A 14,966-nucleotide genomic window follows, 5' to 3' on the forward strand; every position below is an offset into this window, starting at 1 on the left:
TGCGCCAGCGTTCTTCATGAACTTGATGAATAGTGTATTCATGGATTATCTCGATAAGTTTGTGGTGGTATTCATTGATGACATTCTGGTTTATTCTCAAAGCGAAGAAGAGCACGCAGATCATTTGAGGATGGTATTGCAGAGATTGCGAGAGCACCAGTTGTATGCAAAGTTGAGCAAGTGTGAGTTCTGGATCAGTGAGGTCCTGTTCTTGTGTCACATAATCAACAAAGAAGGATTGGCTGTGGATCCGAAGAAAGTGGCAGACATTTTGAACTGGAAAGCGCCAACAGATGCTCGAGGAATCAAGAGTTTCATTGGAATGGCCGGATATTATCGGCGATTCATTGAAGGGTTTTCAAAGATTGCGAAACCAATGACAGCGTTGCTAGGCAACAAAGTTGAGTTCAAGTGGACCCAGAAATGTCAAGAGGCCTTTGAAGCGCTGAAAGAGAAGTTGACTACAGCGCCTGTCCTAGTCTTGCCTGATGTGCACAAGCCCTTCTCGGTGTATTGTGATGCTTGTTACACAGGTTTGGGATGCGTGTTGATGCAAGAGGGAAGAGTTGTGGCTTACTCGTCCCGATAGCTGAAGGTTCATGAGAAGAACTACCCAATCCATGATCTAGAGTTGGCAGCAGTGGTTCACGCACTGAAGACATGGAGGCACTATTTGTATGGACAGAAATGCGATGTTTACACAGATCACAAGAGTCTGAAGTATATATTCACTCAGTCAGAGTTGAATATGAGGCAGTGAAGATGGTTAGAATTGATCAAAGACTATGAGTTGGAGATTCATTACCATCCAGGCAAAGCAAACGTAGTGGCAGATGCTTTGAGCAGAAAGAGTCAAGTCAATCTGATGGTCGCTCGTCCGATGCCTTATGAGTTGGCCAAGGAGTTTGACAGGTTGAGTCTCAGATTTCTGAACAATTCGCGAGGAGTCACAGTTGAGTTGGAACCTACCTTAGAGCGCGAAATCAAAGAAGCGCAGAAGAATGATGAGAAAATCAGTGAGATCCGGCGACTGATTCTAGATGGTAGAGGCAAAGATTTTCGAGAAGATGCAGAAGGCGTGATATGGTTCAAAGACCGCTTGTGTGTTCCCAATGTCCAGTCCATTCGGGAGTTGATCCTTAAGGAAGCTCATGAGACAGCTTATTCGATTCACCCTGGCAGTGAGAAGATGTATCAGGATCTGAAGAAGAAATTCTGGTGGTACGGAATGAAGAGGGAAATCGCAGAGCATGTGGCTAGGTGCGATAGTTGCCGAAGAATTAAGGCAGAGCACCAGAGACCAGCTGGATTGTTGCAACCGTTGCAGATCCCTCAGTGGAAATGGGATGAAATTGGTATGGATTTCATAGTCGGATTGCCTCGCACTCGAGCCGGCTACGATTCCATCTGGGTAGTAGTGGACCGCTTGACCAAGTCAGCCCACTTCATACCTGTCAAGACCAACTACAGCAGTGCCGTATTGGCAGAGTTGTATATGTCTCGGATCGTTTGCCTTCATGGTGTGCCAAAGAAGATAGTGTCAGACAGAGGAACGCAGTTCACCTCTCATTTCTGGCAGCAATTGCATGAAGCTTTGGGCACGCATCTGAATTTCAGTTCAGCTTATCACCCACAGACAGATGGCCAGACCGAAAGGACCAACCAAATTCTTGAAGACATGTTGAGAGCTTGTGCGTTGCAAGATCAGTCCGGATGGGATAAGAGATTGCCTTATGCAGAGTTTTCCTATAACAACAGTTACCAGGCCAGTTTGAAGATGTCACCATTTCAGGCGCTCTATGGAAGGAGTTGCAGAACTCCGTTGCAATGGGATCAGCCTGGAGAGAAGCAAGTGTTTGGGCCAGACATTCTGCTTGAAGCCGAAGAGAACATCAAGATGGTCCGAGAGAATCTGAAGATGGCGCAATCAAGACAGCGAAGCTATGCAGACACAAGAAGAAGAGAGCTGAGTTTCGAAGTCGGAGACTTTGTCTATCTGAAAGTGTCACCGATCAGAGGAGTCAGAAGATTCGGAGTGAAAGGCAAGCTAGCACCCCGCTACATTGGTCCGTATCAGATTCTTGCAAGACGTGGAGAAGTGGCCTGTCAGCTCAGTTTGCCAGAGAATTTGTTAGCTGTGCATGATGTCTTTCATGTGTCTCAGTTGAAGAAGTGCTTGCGTGTGCCAGAAGAGCAGTTGCCAGTGGAAGGTCTTGAAGTCCAGGAGGACTTGACCTACGTTGAGAAGCCAGTGCAAATCCTTGAGGTTGCAGACCGAGTCACCCGAAGGAAGACCATCAGAATGTGCAAAGTCAGATGGAATCACCACTCTGAGGAAGAAGCAACCTGGGAGTGTGAAGATGATTTGATGGCTAAATACCCTGAGCTCTTTGCCAGCCAACCCTGAATCTCGAGGGCGAGATTCTTTTAAGGGGGATAGGTTTGTAACGCCCTGAATTTGGGGGTAGAATTTTTTCTTCTTTTCTCTCACCAAATTCGGGCGTTACTCTCTTTTCTCTTTCCCCGTTTGCTCCTTCTTCCCAATTTCAAACCAGTATAGCGACAAGTGCCCGTGTCATGTATAAACCAAAACCTAAGTGTCATGGGTGTTGCATCATGCCGAAGCACTTTTCTTTGTCTGATGTTGAGTGTTTGTCTCGTTCCGTTCCGGATTTCGATTCGCGATTTAAATCCGTTTAGTGGTCCGCGCACGTCGTGGGTTTTCAATCCGCGAAGTGGCTCGACCCAGCCTAGCCCAGCCCAGCCCAGCCGGCCCGGTCCGACCCGGCCCTGCGCGCCCCTGGCGCCCAACCCCCCCATGCGCCCCATCCTATCTCTCTCTCATTTGGATCTCCCGCGCAACAACCTCTCCTCTCCCTCTTCCACCTCTCTCTCCCCGTGGTGCCCTAGGAATTGGAGACGGCGATCACCGGATTTTGGACCCCAAGGTGAGCTCCCCTCCCCTTCTTCTCTCTCTCCCTCTCCCTCCTCTTCTTCCCCCCACGCGCGCCCTTTTTTTTTCCCCCGCTCGCGCGCGCCCCTGCCCGCCCCTGCTCGCCGGCGGCGCGGCGCCCCCCGCCCCTGCCCGGCCCCGCGCGGCGGCGCCCGCCCTCCCCGGCCGCGGCGGCGTCCGCCCGCCCCTCCCCCTCGCGCGCGGTGGCGGCGCCCGCCCCCACCCCGGCCCGCGGCGGCGCCCGCCCGTCCCCGCCCCTCCCCGGCGCGGCAGCGTCCGCCCCCTGCCCCTTCCCCGCGCGGCGGCGCTCGCCCGCCTCGGCCCCTGCGCGCGGCGGCGCCCGTCCCGTCCTGGCCCCGTGGCGGCGCCCGCCCCGCCCCTCCCCTGCTCGCGCGCAGCGCGGCCCCCGCCCCTTCTCGCCGGTGCGCGGCCCCGGCGCGGCTCCTGGCCGGTTCAACTGCCCCCCTGGCCGGTTCAACCGCCCCCCGGTTCAACAGCCCCGGCCCGGTCGCCCCGCCCCCGTCCCGGCCTCGGCCGACCGTATCCTCGCTCGCCCGCGCTCGCGATGATTATTTGTTAGTCGATAGTTAATGTCAAACTCCGTTAGTTAGCGTGTTGCGTCGCGCGCTTCGCCGCGCGACGGATTGTCTAAATTCAGATTCTATCTATGTGCTGCGTCGTGCGCTTCGTCGCGCGACGATCCATTTTAATTTCATGTTGTTTAAGGTGTAACGCCGCGTGTGTATTCACGCGACGTTCCACTTTGGACTCAGTTTAGTCGACGTATGCTGTCGCGCGTCTCGCCGCGCGACCATCCTCTTTATTTATCTCCACCTGCTTATAATGATTAGACATGAAACATGACTTTACTTTACGCTAAACATAGTGTCTACATTAAATTTCCTTCCATTAAGCGAGTGGTTAATTTATAATCATGTAACGTGATCGTTTCTCGACTGTCTTTTCCTCTTTCTCTCTTAACCGTACTCGCGAACCCGCGTGGAACGTCTGTTTACTTATTGCATTCTATTGTATGGTGTACTGTTCTTTTGTATTAAATATGTGGATGTATGTATGTTTGCAATCGCATAGAGAACGATCCGGTTGAAGAGCCCGAGGAACTCGCAGGAGAAGCCCCTGAGCAGCAGTCGGTTGGTGGAGGCAAGTGTCCCTTGACCTATCTCTGTCCTATTCATTATTTAATTCACCTCCCGCTTTACACATTTATGCCTAAGGATTGACTAGCTTTTGTTATCCATGTCCTTGTTTACCTATTTGGGTTGGATTATTATTGTTTAGCTTTATGCTATTGCTTAACTCTAATCAATGAACATGATGAGATTATCTATGATACGCTGTTTTCCCTTCTCTTATTATGATGTTGTACTTGTGGTCATCAAGGGGGCTCGAGCGGTTTCTCGAGTGCCTCTCCGTAAGGACCTGTTCTATGGATGACCGCCCGGGAAAACAGTGCAACCATGAGGGTGGAATGGGATGCCCTTAGCTGAATAATTAGAGGATCCGGGGTGTAGTTCACTTAGTCGTCGTGCCGTCAATGGGGCTCGGTGTATGCGGCTCGCTCTGCCAAGTTTGGGTTCGCCCCTTGGGGAGGAGTGCGGTGCATTTAGGAAACCTAACGGGTGGCTACTGCCCCGGGGAATCTTTGTAAAGGCTACGTAGTGATGCCCTGCTGGGTCACCTTGGTAGTGATCAATGGGGAGTAGCTCTCTCCGGGCAGAAAGGGAATCACGGCTTGTGGGTAAAGTGCACAACCTCTGCAGAGTGTTTGAAAACTGATATATCAGCCGTGCTCGCGGTTATGAGCGGCCAAGGGAGCTCCAGTGATTAGTGGTACTTGATCAGAGACATTATGGTACAGGTGGTTATGAGATCGATGGTTTCGGTTATGACTATGGTGCTGGTAAGTGGTATTCTTTCCGTTTCGAAAGGGTACATCGGGTTAATAACTTGGGTTAATGCTAAAACTTGGCTTTCTATTAGTAAATAATAACCTGACCAACTAAAAGCAACTGCTTGACTTATCCCCACATAAAGCTAGTCCACTACAGCCAAACAGGATACTTGCTGAGTATGTTGATGTGTACTCACCCTTGCTCTACACACCAAACCCCCCCCCCCCCCCCATCCCCAGGTTGTCAGCATTGCAACCACTGCTCAGGCGAAGATGAAGCTGCGGAAGGAGACTTCCAGGAGTTCCAAGACTACGACGAGTTCTAGGTGTGGGTTAGCGGCAACCCCCAGTCGGCTGCCTGTGAAGGCCGCGGTTATCTACGTTTCTTTTCCGCACTTTGATTTATTGTAAGGACTATATGGACGTCTCAGACGTATGATGTAATCGACTATTTCCCTTCTTAATACTATTTTGAGCACTATGTGATGATGTCCATGTTATGTAACTGCTGTGTACGTGAATAACTGATCCTGGCACGTACATGGTTCGCATTCGGTTTGCCTTCTAAAACCGGGTGTGACATGCGCCAGACCAGGGCACACTCGGTTTCTTTGCTCCTTAGTTTTTGAACCCTTTCTTCAATCTTTTTATTGGTTTGTGTTGAACCTTTATGCACCTGTAGAATATATAATCTAGAGCGAACTAGTTAGTCCAATCTTTGTGTTGGGCATTCAACCACCAAAATTAATGATGGGAAAAGGTTAACCCTATTTCCCTTTCAATTTTCGACTCACCCCAGGGCATTTCGGGCGATGCTCGAGAAGGTGTCCAACTCCACCGACCAAATCTGCAAGGCGGACTGGCTGACCAACTCTCCACTGACCAGGGTCCAAAGGCAGGCCAGCTGACCAACTCTCCACCGACCAACTCGCTCGAGGCCACTACCGGGTGCGAGACACAGTCACGACTCGCCAGAGGCCAACATCAGGTGGGAGATCCAGTCCTGACTCACCCGAGGCCAACCCCGGGCGTGAGACATAGTCATGGCTAGCCCAAGACCATCCTCGGACAAGCAGCACATTTCTGAATCGCTCGAGGACACCCTCATCAGGAGAAGCAGTCATGACTCACCTGAGGCCAACCCCAAGTGGGAGATGTAGTCACAACTCTCCCAAGGCCAACCTCGGGCTGGAGATGCAGTCACTGCTCGCCCGAGGCCAACCCCGGGTGAGAGAAGCAGTCACGACTCGCTTGAGGCCAACCTCAGGTGGGAGATCCTGTCACGACTCACCTAAGGCCAACCCGGGGTAGGAGACGTAGTCACGACTCGCTCGAGGCCAACCTCGGGTGGGAGACGCAGTCACAGCTCCGTCGAAGCCAACCCCGAACAAGCAACACATTTTCGACTCACCCGAGGGCATCTCGGGCGATGCTCTGGAAGGTACCCAACTCTATCGACCAACTCTGTAAGGCGGATCCGCTGACCAACTCTGCGCTGACCAAACTCCGCTGAACTACTTTGTGAGGCGGACCAGCTGGCCAACTCTCTAATGACTAACTCTCTGATGACCAACTTGAAAGGGAAATGGCCCCAACATTTCCTATAATCGATTTTGGTATTTGATGGCCATCACAAACTTTATGGACTAACTAGTTTGCCAAGATTGATCATTTCTCAGGTGCATAAGTTCATCTACAACTATTCTAAGTTGACTGTCCAGAATATCGTAGATTATTCCAGACATGAGAAGTTTTTTTTGGAAAAAACACCTAATTGTGGACCGTGCAGACCCTTGCGGCAGACCGTCCGCGACACCAGGATGAGCCTCAGACAGGAACTCTGCAAAAACACAAGTTAACACTACAGACCGTCTGATGGAGAAGCGAGCACCGTCTGGCCTCAGGCGCGGACCGTCCGATCATTGAAAAACCAGAAAATCTCGAAGGTGACGGGTTCAGTAAAATGCATTTTTAGCGTCCTCGCGGACCACCGGGGTGCACGGTCGGACCATCCGCGATTGCTTTATATGACATCTAATGACGCATTAAATGCTCTATAGCCGTTGATATAGCCGTTACTGCTCACCGTTGCGATTTCAGCTATTGATGTGCAAGGACGAACCGTCCAGACAGGGGACGCAGACCGCCCACGGTCGACAGAAAAGGAGCAATGGCTAAGAAGTGGTTGGAGGCTATAAATACAAACCAACCACCTCCATTCATAAGATCCAAGCACCCTACTCATTGACACTCAATACAAGAGCTAGCAATCCAATCCAAGACACATTCAAAGCTTCCAAACTCTCCAAGTCCCACAATTAAGACAAGTGATCACTAGTGCTTAGTGGCTTGAGAGAGTACGTTCTGTGTGTTATTTGTCGCTGTTGTTGCTTGGTTTTTGTAATCGTGCTTTCTTCTTCACCTTCTAAACCTTCCAAGTGTTTTGTAAAGCAAGCAAGAGACACCTAAGTGTGTGGTGATCCTTGCGGGATCTTAGTGACCCAAGTGATAAAGAAGAAGCCCTCAACCGGTCTGTGTGACCGATTGAGAGAGGGAAAGGGTTGGAATAGACCCAGCCTTTGTGGCCTCCTCAACGGGGACTAGGTTCTTCGGGACCGAACCTCGGTAAACAAATCACCGTGTTCATTTGTGTTGATCTCCACTTGATTTGTTTCCCATCTTTCCTCTCTCTAAAAGTTCCCTTGCTCATATTGATTTGAGTTGGCTCCCAAAGTTATCCGCATTGATTGAGCAACTCCTAGCAAGGAGAACTATCTTCCGCACTCTGAATTAATTCTAACACTAACATTGTGCATAGTGCGTGTTCAAAGTTTATAATTTTTAGGTTTCGCCTATTCACCCCCTCTAGGCGACTTTCAATTGGTATTAGAGCCTGGTGCTTCATAAGAGTCTAACAATTCGAAGTAATGTCGGGAGAACACGCCAAGAGGGAGATGGTCACCGGTGAAAAGCCTGAAGGCTCGGGAAGGAAGAATGAGGAATGGACTCCATCGAAGGAGACCGACAAAAAGCACAAGGAGGAATCCGCTTTCTCCATCAAGTCACATAGGAAGGGTGATAAGAATAAAAAGAAAATGAAGAAGGTGGTCTACTACGAGACCGACTATTCATCACCTTCCACATCCGGCACCGAGTCTACAACTTCGAAGCACCAAGAGCGCAAGAAGTATAGTAAGATGCCTCTATGCTATCCTCATATTCCAAAATGCGCTCCTATACTTTCGGTACCCCTAGGCAAACCACCATATTTTTATGGTGAAGATTATTGTATGTGGAGTGATAAAATGAGGCACCATCTAACCTCACTCCACGAAAGCATATGGGATATTATTGGGTTTGGAGCGCGGGCACCACAAGTGGGCGACGAGGATTATGACTCTAACGAGGCCACCCAAATAAGGCATTTTAATTCCCAAGCTAAACTAGACACTTGCTTAATTGCTAAGACTAACATGGGTTGGCTCTGGCATCGCCAACTTGCCCACGTTGGGATGAAGAATCTCCACAAACTTCTAAAGAGAGAACACATTTTAGGACTAACAAATGTTCATTTTAAGAAAGATAGGGTTTGTAGCGCATGCCAAGCAGGAAAGCAGGTTGGAGTCCATCATCCACACAAGAACATAATGACGACTGATAGGCCACTTGAACTACTCCACTTGGATCTATTTGGCCCGATCGCTTACATAAGCATCGGCGGGAGTAAGTACTATCTAGTTATTGTGGATGATTATTCTCGCTTCACTTGGGTATTCTTTTTGCAGGAAAAATCTCAAACCCAAGAGACCTTAAAGAGATTCTTACGACAGGCTCAAAATGAGTTCGGATTGAGAATCAAAAAGATTAGAAGCGACAATGGGACGGAGTTCAAGAACTCTCAAATTGAAGGATTTCTTGAGGAGGAGGGCATCAAGCATGAGTTCTCTTCTCCCTACACACCTCAACATAATGGTATAGTGGAGAGGAAGAATAGAACTCTACTGGACATGGCAAGGACCATGCTTGATGAATACAAGACTCCGGACCGGTTTTGGGCGGAAGCAATCAACACTGCTTGCTACTCCATCAACCGGCTCTACCTTCACCGAATCCTCAAGAAGACATCATATGAACTCCTCACTGGTAAAAAGCCTAATGTTTCTTATTTTAGAGTCTTTGGGAGTAAATGCTTTATTCTTATTAAAAGAGGTAGAAGTTCTAAATTTGCTCCAAAGGCTGTAGAAGGCTTTTTATTAGGGTATGACTCAAACACAAGGACATATAGAGTCTTCAACAAATCCACTGCATTAGTTGAGGTTTCTTGTGACATTGTGTTTGATGAGACTAATGGCTCCCACGTGGAGCAAGTTGATCTTGATGAATTAGTTGATGAAGGGGCTCCATGCGTCACGCTAAGGAACATGTCCATTGAGGATGTGTGTCCCAAAGAATCCGAAGAGCCCACACAAGCACAAGATCAACATCATCTTCCAACCAAGCATCTCCACCAACTCAAGATGAGGATCTGGCTCAAGATGATGAAGATGAAGATCAAGAGGATGAGCCACCTCAAGAGGAGGACATTGATCGAGGGGGAGATGAAGATAATGAAGATAAGGAAGATGATCGAGAAATTAAGGATCAAAGACCGCCACACCCAAGAGTCCACCAAGCAATTCAAAGAGATCACCCTGTCAACTCCATTCTTGGTGACATTCATAATGGGGTAACCACTAGATCTCGAGTTGCACATTTTTGTGAACGTTACTCTTTTATGTCTTCTATTGAGCCATACAGGATAGAGGATGCATTAAGAGATCCGGATTGGGTGGTGGCAATGCAAGAGGAGCTCAACAACTTCACGAGTAATGAGGTATGGCATTTAGTTCCGCGTCCTAATCAAAATGTTGTAGGTACCAAATGGGTATTCCGCAACAAGATGAGCTTGGTGCGGTGACAAGAAACAAAGCCCGACTTGTGGCCAAAGGTTATTCACAAGTCGAAGGTTTGGACTTTGATGAAACTTATGCACCTGTAGCTAGGCTTGAGTCAATTCGAATATTACTTGCCTATGCTACTTACCATGGCTTTAAGCTTTACCAAATGGACGTGAAAAGTGCCTTCCTCAATGGACCTATCAAGAAAGAAGTTTATGTTGAGCAACCTCTCGGCTTTAAAGATAGTGAGTACCCTAACCATGTTTACAAACTCTCAAAGGCGCTTTATGGGCTCAAGCGAGCCCCAAGAGCATGGTATGAATGCCTGAGAGATTTTCTTGTCACTAATGGCTTCAAAGTCGGTAAAGTCGATCCTTCTCTCTTTACTAAAACTGTTGCAAAAGACTTGTTTATATGCCAAATTTATGTTGATGATATTATTTTTGGGTCTACTAACAAGTCAACTTCTGAAGAGTTTAGTAGGATCATGGTACAGAAATTCGAGATGTCTATGATGGGGGAGTTGAAGTATTTCCTTGGATTCCAAATCAAGCAACTCCAAGAGGGCACCTTCATCAGCCAAACAAAATACATACAAGATACACTTAAGAAGTTTGGGATGAAGAATGACAAACCCATCAAGACACCCATGGGAACTAATGGGCATCTCGACCTCGATACGGGAGGTAAATCCGTACATCAAAAGGTATACCGATCGATGATAGGTTCTTTACTCTACTTATGTGCATCTCGACCAGATATTATGCTTTCTGTATGCATGTGTGCAAGATTTCAAGAAAATCCTAATGAAGTTCACATTAGGACCGTGAAGAGAATCATGAGATACTTAGTTTACACTCCCAAGTTTGGGCTTTGGTACCCCAAGGGATCTACCTTTGATCTAATTGGGTATTCTGATGCCGATTATGCCGGATGTAAAATAGATAGAAAGAGCACATTAGGGACTTGTCAGTTTCTGAGAAGATCCCTGGTGTCTTGGGCTTCAAAGAAACAAAACTCTGTAGCTCTTTCCACTGCCGAATCCGAGTACATTGCCGCAGGTCATTGTTGTGTGCAATTACTTTGGATGAGGCAAACCCTTAGGGACTATGGCTACAAATTGAGCAAAAACCCTTTCCTATGTGATAATGAGAGTGCAATCCGCATGGCGGATAATCCCATTGAACACAGCCGCACTAAACACATAGACATCCGGTACCACTTTTTGAGAGATCACCAACAAAAGGGGGATATCGAAATAGCCTATGTGAACACTCACAACCAATTAGCCGACATCTTTACCAAGCCACTAGATGAGAAAACCTTTAGCAAACTTAGGAATGAGCTAAATATACTTGATTCTCGGAAGTTTGATTGAAACATTGCACACATAGCTTATTTATATAGCTTTGATCATGTCACTTTCATTTGGTGCAAATGCATACTTCTTATTCTCCTTGTGCCATGGCCAATACTAATGTGTTTTCAAGTATATCTCTATGATTAGTCTTAGATTGAAAGAGAAATAGGGTATTTGGCAAAGACAAGGCTTCAACTCCAACTCTGACGGTATCACTCACCCTTTGCTGATACTCATGCATCTCTCGTTTGGTATAACCCTTCACTCATATTTACATTACCAATGGGGAGAAAGTATTGAGGGCTCTCAAGTTCTCCGTTTTTTGCGATTAATGCCAAAGGGGGAGAAAGTATTAAGCCCAAAGCAAATGGACCGCACCACCATTTCAAAATTTTCAAAAATAAGTATTTCAATTGATTTTTGATCAAAATGAATTTTCAATTGGTATGTGAAGAGAATTTCTCAATTGGCATCTTCAAAACTTCACATTAAGTATGAAAGAATTTCAATTAGTATATTTTCAATTGGTATCTAACTTTCAACTCAGATGTGAGAGAAAAATTTCAATAGGTATCTATTTCAAAAAAACCCTCTTGAAAGCTAAGGGGAAAATTTCATTCAGGGGGAGTTTTTATTTAGTCAAAGGAAAAGCATTTGAAACAGGGGGAGGAATTTCAAATCCTAAAAATGCCTCTTGCAATCATATTCCTATATCTTTGACTATTTGCAAAAGTTTTGAATAGATTTCCAAAAGATTTGCAAAAACAATACTTGTGGTGCAAATGTGGTCCAAAATATTAAATAAACCAAAGCCAAACCATTCACTCTTAATCATGTTTAAAATCTTTCATTGGTTTAATTCTAAGTAACCTATGCACAATCTTCTCAATTGCAAAATAGTTACATTTCTGCACTTCATATTTGCTTTGGTTTGTGTTGGCATCAATCACCAAAAAGGGGGAGATTGAAAGGGAAATAGGGTTAACCATTTCCTATAATTAATTTTGGTGGTTGACGACCAACACAAACACATGGACTAACTAGTTTGTCTAGAATTCATGTATTACAGGTGCATAAGGTTCAACATAAACCAAGAAAGAAATCAAGTTAGGGACATAATTTAATTAGAGCAAAAGGACTTGAGTGTGCTGAAAATTAGTGCACTGGACACTGAACGGTGCGCCAGCTAGGCGCCCCCTCGAACCAGCCACTCTTGGGAAATTTCAGGGGAGCCTCCGCTATAATTCACCAGACTGTCCGGTGTGCCACCGGTCTGTCCGGTGAGACAACGGATCAACGGGTAACTGTCAGCAACGGTCGACTGCGGAAAGTACTCTGCGTGAACAGTGCAAATGCAGAAGTCAGAGCAGCAATGTCAGAGGTCACCGGACTGTCCGGTGCAGCTAGAAGACAAACGTCCCCAACGGTCAACTGCTTTGAACCCTAACGGTTGTGCTGACATGGCACGAACCGGACAGTGCACAGTGACTGTCCGGTGCGCCCATCGCCAGCAGAAATCAGCCAACGACTAGAAGTGGTTGGGAGGCTATAAATACCGCCCAACCACCTCATTCACTTCCATCCAAGCATTTTTCTGAGTTCTCATTCATTGCAAGAGCATAGTCCAACACTCCAAGACACAATCAAAGCAATCAATCCACTCAAAGCCCCAAAATCAACTCTAGTGCATTAGGGCTTGTGAGGGGATCACTTGTGTTCTTTGTTGCTCTTGTCGCTTGGTTTGGCCTTTTTATTTTCCCTTCTATTTCTCAAGTGACTTGTAATCGAAGCAAGAGACACCTAAGTGTGTGGTGGTCCTTGTGGGGTCTAAGTGACAAGAGAGATTAAGGAAAAGGCTCACTCGGTCTAAGTGACCGTTTGAGAGAGGGAAATGGTTGAAATAGACCCGGTCTTTGTGACCTCCTCAACGGGGACTAGGTTCTTTGGAACCGAACCTTGGTAAAACAAATCATCGTGTTCACTCGCCTTGATTCTTGTTTGATTTATTTTCCCCTCTCTAACGTTTCCTTGCTATTGTGAATTTGAGTTGGCTTCCATACGTCATCCGCAATCCTTGAGCAACTCCTAGCAAGAGAGTTATTCTTTTGGACTTGAATTTAATTCTAACGCTAACCCCCTACCTTAGTGTGTGTTTAAAGTTATAAAATTCATGTTTCTCCTATTCACCCCCTCCAGGCGACTATCAATAAGCGAAGTCAGCTCACTATTTGCTAGGAGATAAGCTGGAAGAGTGCGATCAGCGTGTGCGTAGGGAGTGCCCCACGGTCGTGTATATAAGGCCTAGGGGGAACCCCATCATTTTCATCTCATGAGCACCTTTCCATTTGGGAAACACCACTTGTAAACACACCACACATACAAGGCCACCCCAGGAAGTAGGGTATTATGCCTCTGAAAGCGGCCCGAACCTGTAGAAAATCACCCGGCCCTCTCTCTCGTGCTTCTGGCATGAACCATCGAGCTACAATCAGCGACACCGTCCTACCCAAAAGCACCACGAGAGTACCCCGGGTGTGCGGTTGGACACTAGACACCGACAGCTGGCACGCCAGGTAGGGGGTGTCGTTGATCAAAGCTAGCTCAATGGCCGTCACCTTCAAGAACAAGATCACTCTCAGCCTAGGAGCTATGTTCTGCTTTGGAACCATCTCATGCATAGCGGACGTAGAAGGGACTCTACACCGCGTAGCGGATCCAGCCAAGAAGAGACCCTCCTCAAAAATCCTGAGAGAAGCCAAAGCAAGACTGCGGACAACGCCCCCGCTCACAGCTCGAGGGAAGATGGTCCATTGCAAGCCAGAACTCAGGATCCCTCGGGAGAATGAAGACCAATCAGTCGGGGTTTCACTAACCCAAAGAACTTCGTTGTCCACCTCGCCCACTAAGGAGTGGACGCGGATCACTCAGAAGAAGGAAGTAAACATCCCGTGTCAGGGAAGAAGAACACATCGAGCCACCCCTTCTGATACCTCTGCCCTCAAAGGAGGATGGGAAGAAGAACACCGCCATGCCACCTCCCTTCTACCTTGATGTCCTCTTCATCCAGGGGATATTGGGATCAGCGCCCATCTTCGATGATGAGCCTACCATGCAAGGGGAGGAACCTCCCTAGCGTGATGCCTGGCGATGAAGAAACATATGCTGAAATGTGCGGCGACATCATGAAGCCGGGGAACGGGATCTGGCGTAGCCCGTGTCCCGGGACGAAGCCTCAGAAGTGGGGGAAACTCCCAACGAATGAGTACACCGAGAGAGAGACTCAACTCTCGCCGCTGCGATCGCCGATAGACTCAGGAGCGAGAGCGAGAGCTAGCTGAACAAGACGCTACGCTCCAGCGAGAGAACCCTCTCCTCACTCGAAACCTATACCCTGATTTCGCTCGAGCACTGAACACGCTGAGTTAAGTTGGAGGAGTGTTGGCGCAGATAGCTGACGGCCTTTCGCGAACCCCAGACACGGAGGGCTACCAGCGGCTGCTTACTCAGGCAGCCAATCATCTTCTACCCCTCGCGCATCCCGCAAACGACCTGTGTCACACCATCAACAGTCGACGAGACGCACGAAGCACCATCAGCGCTTCGTGCGACCGACAGCTTGAAAATGAGATAAGGCACAGGGAGGAGTACGACTGAGATCATGGTTTACTGGCGCAAAGCCGTGCCACACGAATTGAGTCGGCAACAGCTTTGACCAGTAGTCCGTTCAGGGGACGATCGAGACGACCTAGTACCGACTCCCCTCCCTGGGACCGATGGCGCGAACATCGACATGAGGATACATGC

The sequence above is a fragment of the Zea mays genome, chromosome 1 (genome assembly GCF_902167145.1).
Source record: "Zea mays cultivar B73 chromosome 1, Zm-B73-REFERENCE-NAM-5.0, whole genome shotgun sequence".
NCBI classification, from domain to species: Eukaryota; Viridiplantae; Streptophyta; class Magnoliopsida; order Poales; family Poaceae; genus Zea; species Zea mays.